At 37.2% G+C, this 20394-nt stretch overlaps 1 long non-coding RNA gene across 1 annotated transcript in view; it reads left to right on the plus strand.

Moving 5' to 3' along the window:
* The first annotated feature begins 8952 nt into the window (after nt 1-8952).
* LOC121063524 overlaps nt 8953-20394 on the plus strand; it is a 40067-nt gene continuing 28625 nt past the window's right edge. Inside the window, exon 1 of the long non-coding RNA XR_005816045.1 lies at nt 8953-9172. This is a non-coding gene — a long non-coding RNA (uncharacterized LOC121063524). The remainder of the gene's footprint in view (nt 9173-20394) is intronic.

Genomic DNA, 20394 nt, shown 5'->3' on the forward strand with positions numbered 1-20394 from the left:
CTGTCTGATATGTCTAATCTGCCTCAACTGTCCAGTCTCTTGCTATGATTCATTTCCTTAATATGTGTTTGCCCTCACACACAATTTTGCTACTTTACATAGAGAAGCAGTTCTTTCCTCATGCTGGGATACAAATACTGGAAAATCTCAAGTGCAAAAATTATATCCTAAAACAGTGAAATTAATATAGCATGTTATCTCATTTGCTTGTAAGGACTGTTAGGATTTTATACATTGTAAATACATACAGGAGGTTTGGGTAGCTCTGTGATTCACATTTTTCCCTCCACTTTTATATCATGGTGGAACGCTGGTTTTGCAGTTAACCTTCTATCATGGATTGACTTTCCTTGACTTCAGATTTAACTTGTATCTGCTTGTTTTCCTTCTGTTTCCTTCCTTGCCTGTTTATCTGTTTCAGGTATTACTTTCTTCACAGGTCTGACAAATGTTAATTGTGTTTTTCAGCAAAATGTTTGAAGCAATCAGTGCTTTTCTTAAGTCAAGTTCTTATATTCAAACTCTTATGAGCAGATCTTAATTTTCATTCCTCTTACTTTGCAAGAGAAATGAAGGAATTAAAGTAGTAAGTTTTCAGCACTTATAAATGCAGAGGAAAACTGAAAATTGCAACTTAAAGAATGTATAAGCTTGAAGTCTACAAAGAAAGCCAGGGGTACATTTAAACTAAGGTATCCTTGTTCCTGATCATCTAGACTGGGGACATACTCAGAACATATTGCAGTTCCTTCCATCAAAGACGCCTGGGAGTTCTTCCATCAGAAACAAATGTTCACTGGGAATGAAAGGAATAAAGCATATGAACTCGTGTCTTTCCCTTAAAAAGGCCTGGAATATGGCTGGGACATGGAGTTACACGTGGATCCCCTTTTATACTTAGACAAAAAGGACCACCCATACCCTCACATAAATGTCTTGCTGTCTTCATCACCAACACAAGTACTTGTCACCCATCCCCAAACCTTCCCATTGCCCCCACATCTGGCACTTGTCCTAAACATCTTTACCCACCTCTCCTGACACCAAAACTTCCTTTAATTTCAAAGAGTTTGAAATTCAAATAGCTTCTTAATAGATGCTAGTGAAATATAATGTTGCCATTATTTGTGTTCGATAATTGCATTATTTGTTATTATTATTATTGTTTACTTTTTCCAGCTTTATGGCTTGCTCAGATGTCTGAGGGAGGTGCTTCTTCAGGGGTGGAAGTTCTGCCCCTCTATCTACCCACCAAATGTTGAGAGACTGAGAGAGGTAGTTACATTCCTCTAAGAACTTGTTCCTTCTTTGCTAATGCATTGCCCTTCACAAAATTCAGAGCAGCAACAGCACACTATAATATTATTGAGCATTTTAGTGCTCTCCCCAGATGAGAGAAATTCAGGTGTTCTACCAACTTTCAAAGCTAGCATACTACAAGAAGGACAAGCAAGCTCTCTGACTTGTTTTGTCTTCCCAGCTACCAGGGCTGTTGTGCTTTATCTTTGTGTATTTTTACACTGGAAAGTGTATAATCAGCAGCAAATAGAAGCTTAGACTAGGCACTTAGGCCCCCATTTACTTTGGGAAAGTCTTCACAATTCAGCATTAGCAAATGGGTTTTCTAAGACAGTTGCTGCGGCATTGTCTTTTCTTTTCCCTGATGGAAGCACTCTATAGAACCATTCTATGAATTTATCTTGAGATTTCTGGCCAAGAGAATTTCAGTGAAGATTTAGTGTTTCATAGACACAAAGATTTCAGACTTGAATACTTTGACTAAAAAAATGAAGAATTTCTGAAAACAAAGAAAACACAGGAGACTGAAGTCTTAAAAGAATAATTTTGCAGTTTTCCCAGATACTGTTTTCAGTACAAAATTGCTTTTGAAGTAAAAGAATCTAGACAACGTTGTGGAGAGCTCAGAAAAGCCAGATCAGGAACCACATAGATATATCTTATTTACCCCAGAACATGGCTAGAGAACTTGGAATTTCTTTTATACAACTATGTCTGTTACTCTGATCTGCCAACTGAAGTTAACAAAATACTCCCACTGGTTTCACTGCATGATGGATTGAGCCCTGAGGGCTCTGTGTGGTTGTGCAGTCAAGTACTGACTAGTTGTGTGTGTCTGCTAGCTTTTTTTTTTTTTTTTTTTTTTACCCATCTAACCTTGCCACACAGAGAGTGTTGGTAAGCCACATAATGGAAAGCACGTAAAACTAGTTTTCAGCAGAATATAGCCCCTGTGGGTAAATAATTTAACTCTCCTCCCCCAGGTACTGTGTTAGAAACAATATTCAGCATAAACTGATTGTATAGATAGCCTGATTGTAAAGCAAGATTAATATGAAAAGGCAAGAAGTCTGCAATAAAACCTACTAACTTAAATCATCCACATTTGTGTACAAGCATTCATATTTAGCAACAGTCCCAAGGCTGAGATTAAAGCTGTTTGGTAGGTTACTTCAAGGCCTTTTTATTGCTAAATCTTATTATGTCTCTAAAATGTAGAAATTAATCACCTGTCATCAAAGCTACAGTGGATTATTGACTTCTAAATGTCTCTACAAAGTGATTCATGATAGAATGAAACAGGAGACTGAACTAGCACTGAAATTCTTTTTGCATGTGATAAAAAGGGTCTATTAAAATTGTTTCAACAAATGCTGGCTATTAGGTAATCATCACAAAGGATTTTGTTATCAAAATGTGGTGCTTCTTGAATAACCTTATTCAGTTACATACATTTGCAGCAACAATCCTCTAATGGGGAAGTTATCTGGAGGATTTATATTGTTCATCTGAGAAGCCTGACATTAGGTAAATTGCAGCAGGATTTTCTGAACTACCTGCAAGCTAGTGATGGTGAAAAGTGTCTTTTTTTGCACTTGCTCCCAGGTATTTCAACCCAAAATAATGTCAGTATTCCAATTCAGAATCATTGGGTTGTGACAAGAACATTTCTTATGATTTGGATATTTTGCCATGTATTCAATGTCAGTTCTTCTTTGATACTTGTCAAAAATACCATGAGGATATACTGCTGAGGGGAAAAAAAAACAATGTGACTTCTGATTAAGTCAGACTGTGTTTGTTAAAGGATTGTTAACTGCTCCCATTTAGTTATAGCTATCATACAACTGGATAGATGTGACTGTGTGGTGTGATCTGGGGATATAGGGTACATTTGTGGTATTTCTGGGAGAAATCTTTAGATCCCAGACTGCTCCAGCTGAATCTGTGTTTGTTCTATCCAGAATGGCTTCTGGAAAATAGAAGGGAAGTCCTCAGCACGGGGAAGCAGATACATATTTCTTCTCCAAAAAGCGAACCGTTAAAGATATTTTTTAAGAAAATCAGCACGGGGAACACGTTGATTCTGAACTAATATCCTGGGTGTTTTGCAGTAATTTTAGCAGATCCGGTTTATGGCAAATGTCTTCAGAAAGGTAATTTTTTTTTAAATGGATTTTCAGAGTTTGTTTCTATTGGTCACGTTATGGGTCTGCAGAGTATGTCTCAGTTTTCTACTTTGTACAAGCAGGGTGATAGACTGAAGGGTACTTCTTTCCCCAAATTTTGCAGCATGTGCTCTTGCTAATTCTTTGCAGTCTGATAATAATTGTACCCTACCTTGTCTGTTCCTTACGTGTGTTATAGGACAGAAACTCACTGAATTTTCACTTAGACTAATTTTGTTGTCTAATACCAGGTAGGGAAAAATGAAGGAAAAATATCTGCAAGACTGAACATTATGCTTTTAGGTATGAGACTGGGGATAAGAGAGGTTGTAATTACAAAGAATAATGAAACAGCATTCTTTTTTTTTATTTACATGTAAACCCCAAATTTCTCCTATTTGTGTTTTTAGTACCCCTTATCTACAAGTTGTTGGATGTAGCTGCCAAAGTCATAGTCTGGAGTGCCTACAGTCATCCTGCCTTGTCATGGCTTCCAAAGGCTAAGTAACTGCATCTTCCTCTATACTTACTTCTATTTTCCACATCGATTTTTACAGAAAAATGGTGACATTGATTTGGATAAAAATGAAAATGCTTTTGATGGCACCATGTGGAGTCAGGCAATTTGGGCACTTAAAATGATTGCCCTTGTTCAATCTGACCTGCTCAGACAGGGATTTGTGTGTGCATGTGTCTGTGTTTGCCTGCTTCCTATGTCTGCTAAAGGCTCTTTTTGGAAGCTTGGGTGTGTGAAGGGTTTTCCCCCTTGATCTGTCAGCTTTCTTCCTCTGTCTTCACTGTTCTACCTGGGTTGTTCATTTTGAACTCCTGCAGCTTTGTTGTGATTAAGACTATTGTATGAGACCTCCTCAGATTTGCATGCATGCTGTGCATACATACTATATATGTGTTTACGGTCCCTGCGGAGATCTCAGATTACAGATACAGACAGTATAAACAAGTTGCTGTATGTGGACATGCCAGTGCGAGCAAATGCTTTCTGTTCTTATCCCTGCCCCACTCTGTTTTAACTGACAGTGCCATGTTTAATAATTAAACACAGATTAAAATGTTGCTGTCACTGAGTTCTTAGTAAAGTGTTTGCAGTCTTCCCAGCTGATGTACACTTTCAGCAGTCACAGTAGCAACTGTATGAGTCACAGACATTGGTTGAAAGTTAGCTCTGGAGGTCATTTAATCATAGAATCACAGAATATCCCAAGTTGGAAAGGACCCAATAAGGATCATTGAGTCCAACTCCTGGGTCCCCAAAGGACCACCCAAAAAATCAGACCATGTGTCTGACAGCACTGTCCAAACGCTTCTTGAACTCCAGCAGGCTCAGTGCTGTGACCCCCTCCTTGGGGAGCCTGTCCCAGTGCCCGACCACCCTCTGGGTGCAGAACCTTTCCCTAACACCCAACCTGACCCTCCCCTGTCCCAGCTCCATGCCGTTCCCTCGGGTCCTGTTGCTGTCCCCAGAGAGCAGAGCTCAGCTCCTGCCCCTCCGCTCCCCTCGTGAGGGAGCTGCGGGCTGCCATGAGGCCTCCCCTCAGCCTGCTCTGCTCTGGGCTGAACAAACCAAGGGACCTCAGCTGCTCCTCACACATCTTGCCCTCTAGGCCCTTCACCATCTTCGTAGCCCTCCATAATGCAACCTCCTGCTCAATGTGTGGCTATTGCCAACACTGAAAGACACCAACCAGGGCTTTGTCTGACTGAGTGCCGAAGACCTCCCAGGATGAATGTGCCACAACCACTCAGGGGAACCTGTTCCCTCTATTTTTATTTTTTTATTTTTTTTTCATTTTTTTCCCCTCCAAATGCCCATTGTGAATTTCCCAAAACACAACCTGTGACCCTCGGCCTTTGTTATTGTCTGCCGCTGACAGAACAGTTCAGCTCCATCAGCTGCATAACTACTCTTCATGTAGTTGTGGGTTGCTTGATCACCCCATAATCTCCTCTTCACTGCACTAAACAAGGCGATTCCCTCAATCTCTCTTCGTAAACTGAGCTGTAGGTCTGATGGTAGCTCTCTGCTACCGTCTTGGGATCCCTCCTCAGTTTCTTCATGTCTCTTGGACACTGCATTCTGGGCACAGCCTCCTTACCCATGCTGCACAAAGGGGCACGCTACAGGGCACCTTTCTCTTAATGTAGCCAAGGATGCATTTCACCTTGCTTATGGTGAACCGCACTCTTGGCTCATAGTGGTGGTGTCTATTGTAAACTAACTTGGTGTCAGATTTCAGCAGGGCTGACCATCAGGCAGTTGAGATGTGTCTTGCACTGATTCACAGGGTTATTCAACCAGGTACAGAACCTTGTAGTTGTTCTTAATGAGCTTCATGAGCTTTTTGTTGTGCCAGTCCTCAAGTTTCTCAAAGAGCCCCTGGACCAGCCATTCATCATGTTAGCCACCCTCTCCAGATTTATTAGCAGATATGCTGAGGGCGCAATCAGTGTCATCATCCAAATTGTTAATGAAGATGTAGAAAAATATGGACCCCAGTATGGACTTCTGTGGTACGTTGTTTGTTACTGGATACCAGGCATATGCTGAAGCATTGATCACAACCCTTTGGACATGGCTGCACAGCAAGTTTTCAATACATGCGACAGTCATTGAAAATTTTGCAAATTGCATTGAAAATATTGCAAATAATACAATGTACTGTATCCTTTGGGAATTATATTTTTTATTATTTTATTCTATTTTATTTATTTTATTTTATTTTATTTTATTTATTTTATTTTTTTATTTTATTTTATTTTATTTTATTTTATTTTATTTTATTTTATTTTATTTTGTTTCGTTTCGTTTCGTTTCGTTTCGTTTCGTTTCATTTCATTTCAGAATAGACAGTAATGCAGAAATAACAACCACATAAAATGTGGCAGGTATAGCCAGTGATGAATTCTGTGTTCACATGGACCTATTCAATGCAGTCCTGGTTAATTTTGTGGCCAATTAACAATGCCACATTAAGGTAAGCATGAAAAAAAGAGGATGTTCTTGTCAGTTCTCTGCTTAAAAAATTGGTACTTTTTTTTTTTTTTTTTTTTTTTTTTTTCCCCTAGAACTCCAGGAACCCTTTTAATAATTTGCCTGGAATTTTAGGGATATATCTATTTTGTCCTAAAATTAGTATGGTTAGTATTTGCAAACACCTAATATTACATAGTTATCTTGTGATAATGATGTAGAAATGTAGGTGAAAGTAGAAGTTATTAAGATTCAGAGATGAATGAAAGACATCATAGCTATCAGTTTACTAATACCTGTAGCAAAACTGAGAAATTCATTTGGTAAAAATGCAGCCCTTCACTATTTGAAATAAAACAGTAATGCTGTCTGAAAAGCTCAAACTTATGATTCCAACCTCTTATGCACTTTTAGACAGAAAAATTGAAGTATTCTTTGTTATTTTAAATCATCTTCTATTCTTTCTTTTAGAGATGTGTTAGGAATATATTAACACTTATCTTATGAAACTATATCTTTTATTTTAACTTGACCCTAACTTTTATTCGAAGCATTGGTGAAGAAATTTTTCCACATAAAAGCCAAGGTGTGAATTCAGTACTGGCCTATGACTATACAGACACAACAACCTGGTGTGCTAGTTGAAGCTGATTTGAAGAACACTGGCTTTGTCTCATTGCCAGTCCACAGACTAGCTAGAGAGCTTGGCCTAAAATGAGCATGCAGCTCAAGCAATTCAGAGAGGCAAGAAACTGCTGAGGCCTGCCATTATCTCCAGCTCTTTTAGGGTCTACTATGTTTCTTCCTGATAGGCTCCCTCTTCCCTGGATTTTGATTCCTCCTTCCTGTAGATACCAACAAAAACTGAGGGAAGAAGACACAAAACACATTCTTCTCCTCATAAGCATCCTCTCGGTTTGTCTGTGATAGCATACCTATAGAACAGTAAAAACAAACAAACAAACAAAAAAAAAAACCCATACATACACACAACAAAATACAAAAAAGACCCCACCAGTTATTGTAGAAAGGACTTCAGAAAAGAGAATGAGAATGATTACAACAGTGTGGATGACTCCCAACTCATATTTTCATCACTGGCTAGATGTACGTGCATATATGTGTATCTGTTCAGGGGAAATAGACATGCTTGTTCCCCTAAAACATTTGTATATCAGGCATATGATCATATTTAAAATTGCAGGAAAAAAGGAAAAAAGGCAGGAAATCTCCTTTCATTCTTATATGTAAAAATGAAGACTGTGAAGGGTCCTTGTGCTTTATTTTGTAACACAAAGATAATATTTAATGTGTGCATGAAAAAAATGGAACAAGTAGCGACATTTGTTGAAATATGTTTTGAACTAATTGGTTTTAAGAAAATTTTTGTTAAATACTTTGCATGTGGAATATGTTTTCACACTGTGATCTTTAATGAATTAGTTGCTGTATGTCATGCGAATTTATTGTGAAGGGAATTAACAGTTCAGATTCGCAGCTACATTGCACAAAATGGATTGTAGGATGTAGGCATGGATTTTTTGCAGCATGGTGGACATTCAAGGCACACCTTTTTCCTCTAGTCCTAAAATAGCAGCTTGGAAAATTGTTTTAATTCTAAAATCACAGTGATCCCTCTTCTAATTACTTGACTCAATCCGGATACAGCACCTTTGCAAAGACAATCTGCTGGCAGTGCAGCACAAATGGGTTGTTCATGAAAGACTTTACTAAAGGTAATGGTATTATACTGGTGTGAAATATATATAATTGAGATCATAATTAGGTTCATTAAATTAACTAATAGCTACCCTAACGTCTCACAGTCCCATGGCATCTGGCACTTTGATACATGTTTTATTACATAAGTCAAGGTGGGGATGTATTTGTCTGTTTACTCATAGTTCAGTAGTTCAAAGGAGAATTTCTGTGAACATGTTGTATATATTTGTGCCCCCTGAGGTACATTCTCCCTTGTTTCCCCTACAGTAATCCATTGTAACATCTCTGATGTCAGATGAGTTTCTTGTCCAGAGAATGGCATTCTCTGACGAATAGTGGATTTATGGAGAGCAAAATTGTGCCCCTCATCCTTATGTTCTTTTCTTTCTTTTAAATTAATGTTTTACTTCACTTTTGGTGGCGCATTTGGTGATCTCTGAATCCTTTTGCAGAACAATATCTTCACTAGTAACATATGGCTATCTAGCAGGTGGAGCAGACAGTGTACAAATGAGATTTTGCCTTTGGGTCTTTTCATACTTCAGCTTCTGTGAATTTGGCCGTTGCATTTACTACTCTAATCTTGGTTATTGTTTTACTCATCTTCACGCGGCACATTTTTGATGTGTCTGAACAAGTTTAGAAGATAACAAACTGACAAGCCCAATAAAGTAACAAACCGACAAGCCCAATGCACAACTTTATGTTTCTTACTTCCCTTACTTCTCGTCTCCCTATCTTATCATGTTGTTCTGGTTCATGATACCCTTTCAGGTGTGGCAGTACCTTATTCTTGTCTCCTACCAAACTATCTAGGCTCCTTCTTCAGTGCTCTTCATCACTGGTCTTTGTAAGCTACTGGCTTTGCCTCAAGTTTAAATCACAGTTTGGATATACTTGTCTCCTACTTCACAGCAGTAATGGTGGGCAAGACTCTGAGTGTCTCACTGATAGCTCAGAGGATCCATTGACCTGAACAGACAGGCTTCATAGGGTGAGTAAAGCACTACTTTGCATTGCTAGACTCATGCCAAATAAGTGGTGAATCCAGCCCATTGCCTTTATACATGCATACAGCATCAAGAACACAACTGGAACTTAATAGACAATAAGATAATGGATGCCTTAAAAATACCTATGACAAATTCAATACAAGAATTGAAATACAGTGTAAGTGGAAAGGTGAAGTGTTGGTGAAAGTCTTAAATCTCAAGCTGACCTTTTTTTTTTTACCCACAGGACTCGCTGTTGCAACTTCTGTGCTGCTCTATGGTTGCTTTAATTTATATGACTAATGACATGAAAGATGTAAAATCTGTAAAAATACAGTGTTTGGCTGCTTAAATTAAGTTTACGAGTTTTTCTTAAGCCTGCCAAACAACTTAAATATTTCATGGTTTTCACAGGCTACAGTTCTAATATTTATAACTCTTGTGTGCAGATTTCAAAAATTATAATTACAGCTCCCAGGATCCCAGATATAGCAGATGTTCAATATTTTGTATGATGTTGGCAGAAATGCTTTTCATGCTCTTTTTGATCTCAGTACCCCATGTATTGTATCTGCTACAACAAGCTGTTGATAAGAGAGTTTATTGTTATTTCCCTGTAAAAGACTGTAGGGCAAATTCAGGAAGGCATATAAAGGAGAAAGAATGGGGATTCAGCCCTAATGAATAATGAGGAACGCTGTGCAGTGTATTCTTTCAAATTCTGCCCTATTAAAAGGCGTATAGGATGTCTCTCATTGCATAGATCCACATAGGACTTTTGGAGTTAATGTGACCCTTCCATTTTAGGCTATTCCTCCTTGCCCCATTCCCCTCTACTGGATGGATCATGTGATTTCCCATTCTCTCTTGTATATTCACCCCACGGTGCCTGTGTTCCCTCTATGAGGATTCAAGAATGGTCTTACTTGAGTCAGATGCCAAAACCCATACATATGTTTTAATCAGAGAGTTGATGCATGAGATAAAATTGTGGCACTGACTCTCTGAGTTTTCTAATGATCTGCTTGTACTGCGAAGAGGAGAAATGAGCTTTAAGCATCTGGGCTTGTCTCAATTCTTGCCATGTTTTATTGATATTGCATTCCTTATTATTGTAATTGGGATCATTTCTTACAACCATGTAGGACACTCAGTAAAAGTGTTAAACAGTTAAACTTCACAGACACTCAGATGATTGCCTCAAATTTATAGTGCTGTAGCTGTAATCAGAGTCTACCCTTTATGGGCAGATTTTAATGCAGTCCACAAAATTAAAAAAAAAAAAAAAACAAAATTATTAAATTAGTAGATTGACACATTATCCTACAGTATTACTATAAATGCATAACAATAGTAAATAGATGGTCATTATATAAGTGAAATTAATTTAGATTACACAATCATTCATTTAGATGAAAAATTCAGATTGCATACCTGGTATTTGGTTTTCAATATGAAAATATCCATGGGAATATAAAAATTAGATTGAAAACATAACGAAACTTGAAAAAACATCACTTATATGTACATCTTCTATTATTCATGTTTATAGTACATTTGTAAGAAAACTAATATACCATACCTTCAGGAAGTTATTTAGTTATTTGTGTTGAGAGTTTTTGTTTGTTTGTTTTGAATTGTTCAAACAATGAACAGCTCAAAATTCATCATCTGTTTGCAAACTAGGAATATACCAAAGTGGCATTTGCACTGTAGATAAAATCCAAATATAAGATGGATCAGCTATAACAAACTCTTGAAGCTTAATGAGATTGTCTGGATCAGAAGATGATGACTATGTAAAATGACATCTCCAGACTGGCGACATCAGAGCTGATAAAGCTACTCTGGAACAAACAGCTATAGGTGTTTGTATGATAGTTAATGTACAGATCATTCTGTGAGCTTGAACACTGCTACTGGGGCAGTATTAGTAAAATTAAAGTGATATTACTTAGGCAATGTTTAAGGGTCATGTTTTATATACTAAATGTAAGTTGAGTTTACAAAAATGGTTCCAGTTACTGTGCTGATAATTAAGGAAGTGAATTTAGGTATGCATTTTGCATTTATTTATTAGCAGGACACTATGGAAATCAATACTGAGTTATAAAATTGGATATCTAGAAGCATAGCAAAGCTTTTTGGCATCCTGGACAAAAACACTGGTTTCCTCATCACCTTCTCTATGAGTCTTGGAAGCGTATTGCTACCTTTTATGTATATGGAATAGATCTTCCTTTTGCTTCTCTGAGTTGCAAAAGTGATTCCAACACAGATGTAAACATCAGTGTTTGCTTTGCCACAGTTGCAGTACTTTTAAGTTCTGTGATTTTAATATCCGGTATTGATTGTAAAAGAAAAAGATGTTTTCTGAGTTGAGAGCAGTGGGTTCTCCTCTGTCTCACCAGAAGGTACACTACTATCCACAAATGATGCAGAGGAGTTACTCAGAAACCTGTAAAATTAACAGCATAGTCATGGGTAGTGGACTGAAAATGCTAATTAATGAAGCATTATGGATTGTGGGATGAGGCGAGATTCATTATATCCCGGCTCTGCCATTTAGTTCAGTCCTGAAGATTCTGTATTTTAATGTAACTGGACCTAGGTGTCTGGCTGAACTTTGTTATATAGTCTATTCAGAGAATATTTTCACATACTTCCGTGGAATCATGGAATCATAGAAGATTAAATGCCTTTCAGAAGCCTCTAATTTTTCCTGGATGAAGTTTTTATTTATAGGCATTATTAAACTCATGCTTCACTCCAACAAATGCTATTGTTTCCACATTTATTTATTTTTTTTTTTTTTTTTTTTTTTTTTTCAATTTTTAGTTACAATTTTTCAGTTGATTATTATACCAGACTTAAATTTGCTGGGCTGTTCTTTAACCAGAAGCCAGTTTGTCTGGCATGTCAGAGAAGAAAAAGTTTGGACATTTTTAAGAACCCAGAGAGTGAATTTTTATTTATAGTTTAGTATAATACTTTAATACATTGCCTAAGATAACAATCTTACAATTTCAGTGGACTGATGTCTTATGTCAGTAAGTGATGATGGGAGCTGACATTTGGAAAAGAATGAGTCATGTTTTGTGGCTTTTTAGGATCTTCAAAATGTACTTTTTGTTTATGTACTGATTTTTTTACAACAGATTTATCATTTGCTACAAATGCTACATTAGTAATAATAAACACATGCTGTCTGGGGAATTGTGTCAGTTCTGCTCCATCTTTGACTATTGAAAATGTGCAGACCTAAAGAATGCAGCTATGGCATTATGAAGGAAGGCCGTTCTTTGCACTTGCCATCAAAAGGACCATCCGAAATAAAGCAGACACTGTGCTTCTGTGGAGAAAACAATTCAAAATGCAGATTGCATTCCTACTCACCAAAGTGTTGTAAACATGCATGCATCCATAAATATTTGTGAGGTTTTCTGACATTTTTTAGATTTGTCATAAAAACAAATCCTATCAGTGAAATGTTTTTGAGGTGGGGCTTGGATGTTGCTTACTAGATGAGGCTTTGGACTGTGTTCTGAAATATGAGGCTAACAGAACACAGAAAAACTGTCTCATTCATATAGCATTGTCCATCTTGTAGACCAAATGGGGCAATTTTTCCAGTGGAACTATACAGTGTAATTATGTAATTAAAAACTCATTAAAAATAAAGATGCCAAATGAAGAAAATACTTTTTTATTATTTATTTTTTTAATATATATATATTTAGAATTAATTTCCTTGCTTTTGATGATTTCACTTTGGAACTTTGAAGTAAAATTTATCATCAGAAAAATAGCCCTCTAAACATTGTCTGAACACTGAAATGGGTGAAGCTGGCGTAACCAGTTATGCCTGTTTCTTGAAGAGGTATTCACCCCTTCACAGAACATATTCAATTGTTGTGGAGATTTCACATTCCTTTGCGCTGGATAGTAATTAATCATTATTTTGCAGCTCCTTTTAATTATGTGATTGATGACTTCTGATATGTCAAGAGAAAATGAAACGAATGGAAATCAATTGGAAAATGAAACTGGTATGAAAACGAACATTGTGAGCACCCACAGCACACAGAAGCAGCAGGAGTGGAGAAGGAAATATGTTTTTACATCAGATCGATAGAATCCTTATGTTATTCTCAATAGTTAAAAGTTAGAGCTGCAGCTAATTAAAGACCTTTTCTTCTCATGGCTGCAATCCTAGTTTGTGTAGACTAGCTTGTTCTTCATGCCTATGATTACAACATAATGAGTGACAAAACATTATATGGCACAAGGGACATGGTTGGAACCTTTAATTATTTATATCAATTTTTAACACTCTCTCCCCACCTTCCTCTTCCATCTCCACACTGAGACCTTAATGAGACTGTTGTTGAATGTTAGTTGACTCTACTCTAACATATTTTCATCATTAGCTTTAAAAGAAATGTTGGGAATATTTATCTATTGTGCCCAGGAGAGGAACTATATTATATGGTAATGGGTGAGCTCACTTACTCTGGGAAACATGATTAATATTTCCCAGACTGAGAATGGAAAAAGTTCTGTCTATGATGAACTTCGGAGAGCAAGTAATAGGAAGCTCATGAATGCAAGAAATTCAAATGGGACTGTATCCCAGGGAGCAAAAGAACGGCCAGCAGAGCCGTTGTTGACTTGGTAATGTGATCCTTAAAGGTAGAGGAGCAGAGGCAGTTCAGGATGTCAGACACATGTCATGCCCTCTGTTTCTCATAACATCTTTGAGAGAGAGCTAAATGAAAACAAAAAAGAGTAGGGGGTCACAGACACCACTGCACGCACCCTAGTCAGAAGGAGAGCAAAGACAGAAGTGCAAAAGGTCACCGGCAGGGCACATTTTTCTATTTCTAAATAGGAGGGTAGAAGTGATGAGCCGCAGGAGTCTCATAGTTGTGGGGCAGTGATCAGCAGGAGAAAGGGAACTGACTCTAGAGGGAATAGGAATCATCAGCTGGTTGGTCAAGCCATTTTACAGTTTGCTGGCAGGTCTGGCCTCCTCTTTTATCTTTGGGACCTTGTAAGAATAGCTCTGAAATAAAGATAACTGGACAGAGGTATTACAAAGTCCTTCTTCAGTTCTGATGGGACTGCTTAGACTTGTTTTTTGTTGGTTTGGTTTGGTTTAATGCTATTTTCCTTTCTCCCCCTTCCAAGGTAACCTAAAAGTTTGATAGGAGATTTGATTCATAGTTTGGAAAAAGACAGGTTTAATATGCCTATATCTATCTTCATTTCTATAAGCCAGCACATTCTGTAAGTTTCTGCTGACACACAAAACTTGTGCCTGGCTTGGAGGAAATTTACTTCACACCATTCACTTTACTACTGAGATGATATTATCAGTGGTTTCACAAGAAAAAATTCTTTAAATGGCTGTATAAATCTCATAAATGGGAAAACAGTTGCTCTGGTTTGTACTTGGTCTAATAGTAGATATTCTGTGAATGAAGAGATTGCTTTGCTACAGGGTAGACATCAGATCATTGACATTTAACCCAGTGACTCTTGAGCCTAATAAGAGGTCATTGATGAAAGCACAATTGGTAATTTCAGCTTATCTTCTTTCTGATGGGAGCTTATATCATCCAAAACAATTACACATATACTGTGTGTACATGCACAACTGGCATAAAGTTACACACAAAGATGACTCTGAGAATATCCTAAATTGGAAGTCTACAATAATAATAAGACTTTATCATTGTGTGTCATTGACAAAAGATAGATTAGTGCTAATGTTGGAGACTATTTGAAGGACTGGAAGACTCAGGGGATCTGTAATAGACAGCCAAGTTTCTCATCCATAACTCATTGTTTCAATCAGCCCAGGTCAGCTGCAGACAAAAGTTGTCACTTGACACATTTCTCTGTTAGTCAGTCTACAACAAGCTGAAGTCGTTCTTTCAGTAATGCAAAACAAAACCCATCACCAGTAAGTCAAACCCTGCTGGCCTTACCCATCTGAAATGTGAACAATTCCACCACAATCAGAAGGACTGCACAAATAAGGTAGTTGAGATGTGGTATTAAGAGCATCTGCAGGTGGAGTCAGGGCAAACCTCATGAAGCTAATTTTCTACAGATCTATGGCTCCTGACTGGATTTTCTGGGACCCAGTAGCCTGAGAGCTCTCCTGACTGCTTCTTTTGTGGTTGGAGCCATCCTTGCAGCCATCTCCAATGTGGGCTGTCTGGTGTTCAAGGAGGATAAGTTCCCCTTATAAACTTTTGTTTTGTTTTGTTTTTTAGTGCAAGCTGTAATACTGATTAGGAAATTAATGTTTCCAGAACTACTACTTTTAGATCAAATTTGACTGAAAATTCCAGTGGCTCCAAGCATCTATGAGTCTAGGGAATGAGAAGTCCCAGAGGATGAGAGACTGAGGATGACAATATGCAGTTTAGTTAGACCTTTCTTTTGGAAACTGAAATAAAAACTGACAATCTCACAAGACGAGGAGACTATTGGCAAGGCACAATGAGAGAGACTGAACTTTTTTTTTTATTTTGTCAGGCCATCTTGTGGTCTGTACAGATTTTTTTTTTCCTTTTTCACTTAATCAAGTGAAATTACATGGAGGTACTCTGGGTTCCTCTCAGTGGGAAGTAAATGTGAGGTACAGTGGTTTAAACTAATGTGTCACTTTGCACAGGAGTAAGTAAGTGGATATTTCAGCTGATAAATGGTGTCTGCAAGCTGATGGGGTTGTAGTTTCTTTAACCCTTGAAAGCAGATTACTTATACTGACCTTCCAGCTTTAATTCTGGGGAAATACGGTGAAGCCAGAGGAATGTGAAGGAAAGATCTGTGTATCAGGCTACTAACCAACAGCTGTAAAAGACTAAAACAGCAAAAGCAGTGGTGGTGTTGTAGCTAAAGACATTGAGAAATGGCAAAGCAGAGACAGTGCTAACTCATAACAGGCTTGTACCCAGCAGTTCTGGAGATGCAAAATATAAAAACTGAGCTAGATGGTGGCAGTGTTATATGACTTCATTGCATGATACAAAACTGACATTTTGATTAGAGTAGGTGGCACATAAAGTGAGAGTTTGGAGCTGGCAACAGGGGAATTCAGCTCACAAGTTGATAGCTAAATGTAGTTAAACAGGAGTGAGATGTCTGAGCTACTATGTAAACCAGCCAAACTATCACTACAGTCAATATTTATGATGATATTAATGATATATCAATATCATTAGATATCACTCAGCAGTGATATCTAATGGCATCTGAGACAACCTAAGATATTTCAGCAGTCCCTGGCTGTCTCTCCAGAAGTGTATGGGTCTCCCATAGGTCGTATTCCATATCTACCAATCCCAAGCAGTTGTCGTGGGCTTTGTATGGTGTCCACAAGCATTTCGTTTAAGAAAACAAATCAAGTCTTTTTCCTCCTGAGAATATATTGGGAGATCTGACTCCTGGTTTATACATAGATGCTTAAAGTAGGTGGTTACAGCTGGGAGCCTAGTTCCACCCCAGATTTCCCTTTACAAAATCAGGCAACGGTTTTCTTGAAGCTAGTAGCTGGGTTGGAAATTTACCAGCTAGGGTGTCCAAGGGGAGAACAGAATGTAGTTTTGTTGTGAAAGAAACATTACTCAGTGATATTTACACAAGCAGAAGACAAAACTGATTGTGATCTCACATTATAATGTCAGGCTCTCTCTGAAAGGGGTAGTCTTTTTCCCCTAGCCCTGACCATGCCATGGGCTTCTACTGTTTTATTTAATTGAATCAAATGACTGTGTTTCTGCAGAAGGAATTGGTTCAGCAATCTAATGGTTGCAATCTGTGTTTGTGTGTCTAACCAAAGAAAGGAAAGCAAAAGGAAATGAGATGAAACCAATAACTAACATCTTTGCTCATTTATCAATATCTTCTTTAATGCGAAATCAAAGTTGCTATTGCAACAGTAGGAATAGTGTTTTTGGGGTACCAAAAGAGAAAGAAGAAACTAACATTCTCATTGAGGAAGATTTTAGGAAAAGAATAACCACATTTAAAATTCAATGCTCGTTTTGAAGTACACATAGTGACTTAAAATTTTCTAAGGCATCAAACATTTCCCCACATTCAGATAATGTTATTACCTACCTATCAATCAAACTTTGGAACCAGACTGCTCAATAAAGAAGGTTTGCAAAATAAGTAAAGGTACATTGTTGCTTTCCTCACAGTCTGAGGTGCAGAAATGTTATCCAGGCTTGAATACACGACAAGAGAGACCTTCAAATCTGTTTTAAAATAATTATTTTTACTGCAATTTATAACTCACTCTCCCCTTTTTTTCTGTCTAGATAGCCTACTGCTTTTACAATATGTCGATCCCTTCATGTGCTAGAACATATCTGAAGAATAGAGTTATGCATATTTTCATCACAGTGCTCTGAAGAACTCTTTTAATCATATTTTGTTCACCAGCTTGTGGAAAATTTCCATAATCTTTGTTGTTAAACTGATATTTGATAAATTGGTAATCACGGCTATCTTGATTAAAACATGATTAAAATACTCTTCAAAGTAGGGAAGAATATGTATATTTTCATGACTTACATTGCATATACATTTTAAGATTGTTCAACAGAAAATCAGTTTCACCTCCTGAAAATTCCGTGGTAATGTACCGCTTATTATTACACATCATCATGCTCAGCTGTGTTCATTATAGGTATGGGATTCATGAGCACTTAAGATCTTCAACATGTTCAAGTGCATGGCTCTCTCTTCATGTACAGAAGTCCATGGGGTTGGTCTATATGAATTGGGCATATGAATCTATGAAGCCCAATCTAAGGCGGTGAAAGAAACTTTTCAAGAGCTTTTTGTGTTCATCTCCCCCTTGTCTTACAAACACTTATCTGTATGAACTAGATAAGTAAATGAGCAGAAGAGTTTAAGAGATCCAAATTTCGGAGAAACCAATGCATTGAGATCAGAAAATGGCAGATCTGGTCATGCAACCATAGCTTTTTTATTCAGTTATTTTGGAAGATTCAGAAATCAATATCAATTTCTGCTTCTGTAACCACATCTAAATTAATATATGAAATTGTCCTTGATGTTGCAATATGACTTCCATCCATGTGCCAATACATCTCCTCTCTTCCTGTGCCATACCAAAAACTCCAAAGTGACTGTTTTTGTACTGATGGACAAAGTCCCCTGAGTCTCACAAAACACACTTGACCGTTACTTGAGAGAGCTCTGCTTGAGATCAAGCCCATGATATTGATGGTTTGTAGTGGACAAGTCTCAGCTGTCATTCATCTCTCTGATCAAAACTTTTGTCTTGGACCACCACGGCATTACCAGTTGTTGGGTTTCTGGGGTGTTTTCTCTGAGCCAGCAACACTGTCTTTGTATAGCAGGATGATCAAAGACAGGTGAGAGATGGGAAGAAGGTGAGAAACCCTTAAACTGGGAAACTGAAGGAGGCAGTGGGGAAAAATTTCTTTTAATTCAACTGAAAATAAGTTAGCAAACTAGACATAGAAGTTCCACTTGACCTAAACTATCAACAACAATGAAAACTGTGTACTCACATTATAGACTATGCCCTTATGCACGGAATTCTGTATGGAAGATACTGTATCAGTCACATTGTAAAAGACCTAGATCAACTTAAAAAAATAAAACCCAATAGAATGATTACAGCCGCTGCACAGAATGACAAGTATTATCAACAAAAATTAATCAGGCGCATCTTTTAGTGAACTCAATTAATAATGTGCAACAACAGGGTCTCTTTTCTTAAGATGAAAATTAATTAGTGGAGGGAAGGTCACTTGGAGATGCTGACATCACTCATCAGAATGCTCTGGCAGCTCTAATTATTTGTCTTCCAGGCTTGGGTGATCAGAAATTATTGCAATACCTGAGCAACATTTTGAAAAAGCTTTGTGCATGGCTCTTTTAATTAGACCTGGTATTTGATTAATGCAGTGGAAGCATTTAGACCAGCCTCTTATCATTGACTGACTTAGAAGTTTCATGGAATTATACTGTGCAAGACAGGGTCACTACTAGATATTTAATTCAGACCTAAAAAAATCAGCTTTTAACAATTTAAATGAACATATATATCTTTTCCTTCTTTTACTTTATCATTACCTAGAATGAAATTACATATTTTTCAGCATCAAATAAGGTCAACTACACACTGTGTGAAAATGTAATTTGTGTGTGCATAATAATATATGATTTACATTTATATATATTAATTTAAAAGCACCTGCTAAATTTGTGCAAGCTGGATTTATATAAGATTAAAGCAAAGCAGAACATTGAGCTACACTGTGTAATCTGTATTGCATTGACTTTTTATTTATTTTGTTTTTATTTATGTTCAGAAACACATACACTTGTGTAAGCATAAATATGTAAGAATGATTTCCAGTTAGAACTCTGTGAATAATTTAGAGCAATTTTCAAAGTCTTTGAGGCCATGCATTGGCTCTTGCTCTACCAAGCCTATCTAACGTCATGGACAGTGGAGTACTAAACAAACACAAAGAATGTGAATATTATTAAATGCAATAAATACAATAATGAATAAATAAAAAGATCAGAATAGAAGGACAGTAGTAAAAGCAGTATCCATGAAATAGCACAACTAAACAACAAAAAATCACCATGGGCACTTAGGGATCACAAATGTCATTACTGGATGGCAACTCTCCACCTTGTGTACTTCTGAAGACCTACTGTTTGTTCTGGATATGCCACTTACTTTTTCTGTCCATGGCTCTTCTCTGCCAAGAGATCTAGGTATCTTTTCAAAGTGTTCCCAGAGTGATTCTGATCTTCTGACATGAGTACTCAAAATACACAAAATGCTTATAATGTGCATATTACAACATGCATGTTTATAACAGTGCAAAATACTATTATAACTTGTTCTTTTTATTAATCAATTTTTGTTAAGAACGTTGTTTAAATTTAAAGCATATACTGAATTCCCATTCCACAGGCAAGCAAGAAAGCAAACCAATAACATTATTCCCTTGTTTTTAAAACAAACTCTTAAATGGGCACAGTTTTGCAGAAGTTAATGTAATTGTTCTAGCTGAGAACTAGATTTGGCCCATTATGTTGCATTCTCTCTCTGATTTCCTCCCAGCATGGTGTTATTATGACATGGTTTTAAATCATAAACTTATTCACTCTAAGAGACTATAAAATA

This window comes from Cygnus olor, chromosome 1 (genome assembly GCF_009769625.2).
Source record: "Cygnus olor isolate bCygOlo1 chromosome 1, bCygOlo1.pri.v2, whole genome shotgun sequence".
NCBI lineage: Eukaryota > Metazoa > Chordata > Aves > Anseriformes > Anatidae > Cygnus > Cygnus olor.